The sequence below is a fragment of the Mytilus edulis genome, unplaced genomic scaffold (genome assembly GCF_963676685.1).
Source record: "Mytilus edulis unplaced genomic scaffold, xbMytEdul2.2 SCAFFOLD_1077, whole genome shotgun sequence".
Taxonomy (NCBI): domain Eukaryota; kingdom Metazoa; phylum Mollusca; class Bivalvia; order Mytilida; family Mytilidae; genus Mytilus; species Mytilus edulis.
Window position 1 is genome coordinate 24,162 of NW_027267604.1, and position 4,064 is coordinate 28,225.

General features: G+C 31.4%; 1 long non-coding RNA gene across 1 annotated transcript; it reads right to left on the bottom strand.

Moving 5' to 3' along the window:
* Positions 1-562: 562 nt before the first annotated feature.
* On the bottom strand, positions 563-2,869 carry LOC139505670 (uncharacterized). Its single transcript, XR_011659815.1, has 3 exons — positions 2,685-2,869; positions 2,089-2,306; positions 563-612 (listed from the first exon to the last, which is right to left on the bottom strand). It is a non-coding gene; the product is annotated as an uncharacterized lncRNA (long non-coding RNA).
* Positions 2,870-4,064: the final 1,195 nt, after the last annotated feature.

Consider the following 4,064-nt stretch of genomic DNA (forward strand, 5'->3'; position numbering starts at 1 on the left):
AGAAAAAAACATACAAATTCATCAAGTTGAACTATGAGTTATTTTTGTAAAAGGCAAATTAACCATGAAACATTAACATTGATCTCTGATCGATCCATTGACATTGTAGGAGAGACAATAAAATCACAGAAGAAAGCATGAATCATTAGGCCTAAATTAATATATTGGATGTTTTCCCCAATCCCGATACTGCCAAGCCATAAGTGGGGGAGGTAGGTAGGGAAATAATTTTATTTTTGTCCAAAAGCTAGTCGAAAGGAACAATATCCGTCGATCTGGCAAGCCTTCAAATGGGAAATGAATAAAAATAATATTTAACTTAGTTATGGCAATAAAATTCTATGAGTCGGACCGTTTTTGAAGGGTCGGTCGGGATTGGGGAAACAAACAATATTTTATTTTAGGCCTTAGCTAATGTATCTTTTGATGTATGATTGCCTTAAACTAACATGAGGTGTGTTACTACTTTAAATATAAGTTACAAACCCCTTTTGATTTGTTGAATGGCACATCTACCACTTCACATGTGAGAATCCAACTTCTCTGAGTAAATAGTCAGAGAAACTGATGTGGTTTCAATTTGATGCTCTGAAAACTCTTGTGAATGTCTTCCTGAAATGATATGTAAATTTATTGCATATGTATCTATTATTGCTGTGTATTTATTTTAACAATTGAACAATGAAGATATCATGAATTTTAAATGGACTCCATCACAAGTTCTGTTATGGGATATCCATTTCACAGCTGATAGCTGATATGTTGCTATTGTCATTTCTACATTCACCACCCCTTCTCCATACAGGACCTTCAGTAATAGACTGATTACATGAGCAACAGGATGGGTGCCACATGTGAACCAGGATCTGCTTCTATTCCAGAGCACCTGAGATCACTGCCAGTTTTTTGGTGGGGTTTGTGTTGCTCATTTTTAAAAGTTGGGTTTTGTGTACTATTGTTTGTCTGTTGGTCTTTTTCTTTTTAGTCAAGGCATTGTCACTTGTCATTTCATTTTCAACTTGTGAGTTTGAATGTCACTTTGGTAGGTTCACCTCTATTGAAAGTACAAGTTCACAAATATTGAGTGGATTGAAAATTTCATTCTTCTGGTTATGACAATTAACAATGATTAAAATAACTTTAGTTTATTCTACTTCACTGTGTTTAAATTCTCACCTATTGAGTGGGGGTTAGACATTTGTGGTAATGTCAAAATACTTGTGGTCTTCAATGATATATAGATGTATATATGTAAGTTATTACTCCTTGATATTGGTTTTAGTTTAATGCTGTGTCAAGACACAAGAGCTACATGTATATATGTATCTCAAAGCATGAGTTTACTTTTGCTTTCATGGTTCTAAGAACGTCGAAGATTTTACTTTAAATGATATTTATAAAATGAATTATGTATACATGTGAATAAACAGACATTGTATTATGAGATATTACTTTAGTACTTGAATTGTAATCTTTTTTATAACACATACATGTACAAACATTATAATGTATTATATATTTAAAATTAAAGGTTCCTTACATATTACTTTTTAAAGAACTTAAATTGTTCTTTATTATTTTTTTTGTATTTTATATCATTGTTTGTATTGTATAATATTGTGAAAATTATTGATGTTGTTATGTTTATGCCCTTTGGGGCCAATAATAGGAACATGAGGAAATGAAATATTGTACATAACTTCTGAAATAAGTTCCATACAGTGTTAGGTCACTTTTTAAGTTCTAAACATGCAAAATGTGTGTTTCAAAAGATTTCAATGACAATATCCCCCCCCCTTTTTCCATAAACAATTTTTGCAAATTCTTACTTTACATATTGTATAGTGCGATATTTTCAGGATGGATTTATTTAAAAATATCTATTTTCTGATAAAGATTAAAATAACATGAAAATATCAGGGAATCCCCTTATGTTAATTCTATATCTACATGTACATGTAAAGAGGATTAGAACCAGGACCAAGAAAACTAAAATAAATCTATGTTACTAATTAATATAGACCTAGAAATTATGAAAATAATCCATTTAACAATACATATATAACATTTTAAAATCTCAGTACTAACTGTGAGTTTCTTTTTCTTCTTGTAAGATGACCATGGCTGTGGTTCCAAGATAAGTCTGCCCCCAGGTCGAAGATGATTGAAGATCCTACGGAAAAATCTCTTCAAGCAATGTCACCGTTATTCAAATGAATCCATTTAGTTAAGCTTAAAGCTAGTATGACATCATATTCTTCTCTCTGCTGATCTACCATTTCATCTGATGATAAAACATAGTTTCCCTGAAATTTATAAAATGATAAGAATTAGCTTATTTATACAATTTTTACATCACCTGTACAATTATTTGATTAGTTGCATAATATAATAATAATCATGCATATGTATTGCATTAATTCTTCCAATGCAATATTACTGTACAATAATTATGATTCAAACAACTTGAACAAATTTCTTGGTACGTGTACAAAGTGCATGGCTATAGCTCATAGCCATATAAAAATACCTGTAATATGCATGTGAATACATGTATATGTGTATGCTAAATTCAAATAATCATTCATAATGGAAGTACAATGTACAAATTTTGTAATTATATGTAAAAGTTGCATTACAAAGGAGATGTTATTACCATGACTACCACATTTAATATTCCTCACCAAAATTAACTCACTGAAACCATATTCTGTTTGACAGCTGTACAGAGCATATAGTTCCATAGCAACTACTGCAAACATCCTTGAAATCATGAAAAGTCAATTAGAATTTTGTAAATATATATCATTTACACCATTGCGTTCAAATATTAAATTACTTTTTTCACTATATTTCAAATCATGTGCATATATATACATGTATACATATTTCATGTACATGTACATGCATGACCCAAAAAAAGGAAACAAAATTCTTTTAATAGATTTTTTTTAGATATAGTTAAAACATTTTTATGCATATGATTTATCAGCTGTCAGTTGAACATATATATACATTTGTACACATGTAACTTTTGTATTACATCATACATGTACATGTATACATTTAAAATTAAAAATTAATTTTCTGAAATACAAATTTTAAAGAATTCCTTTTCCTGTATTACAAAGGTACTTAAATATGATCCTTTAGTCCAAAATGTGATTTTCAAGCATTTTCTATCGAAGGCTTACTTACATTAGAGTCAGTTTTAAATTGAGCTGCGAAATTTGTAATATGAGTCGCATTATGCTCAGAAAAGGTCTTATAAAACAAAAGAGATGCATATAAACCTTAGCATGATGTGTAATAACACACCTGATTCAATATAGATCATCCAGCAGGTAGCAAGATTTAATTGCCCTAGCAGATTATGGGTTACAACCCCCCAATAAACAGGCGCAGAGATCCAGGGGGGGTCCGGAGGTTGGAACCCACCTTTTTTTTTGGACGATCAATGCATTTGAATGAGACATGTAGTTGGAACCCTCTTTTTTAAAATTGCTGGATCCGCCCCTGATAAACATAATAAATGCCTGACATCTAAATGTAGTGACATACATGTAGGGGATGCTGGTGATTTCATCAGATTATGTCCATAAGTATAGTAATGACTACTGCACCAGTCTTCACGATGAACTGTTACAGGCCCAGAGCTCAATTTTGAAAATTTTTAGTTAGATTCTGTTGGCCTCAAGATATGATTTTTACAGGCCCGAGAGCAATTTTACAAGCCTGGGCTGCCACTCAGCGTGAAGACTGCTGCACAGGAAGACTTAAAACCTACTCTGTAAACAATAAACCTAAGCTTAAGTACATGTACATAAACCATATAAAACAATGCATATATGACATCCTTTTTTTATGTTAGACCTAATAAAAACCTGTGTTTCTGCTGACATACATACATATACAAAAATGTACTGGAAAAAAAGCTGGAAGGGTGAAAGAGTCAAGACTTGTATACAGTCTGTGTCAAACTGTTTTAGGGTTTGTCTGACCAAAAAAGAAATTTTTGTTCTATATATATTCAACCATAAAATCTTTAAAGTTCTGTCTGACCA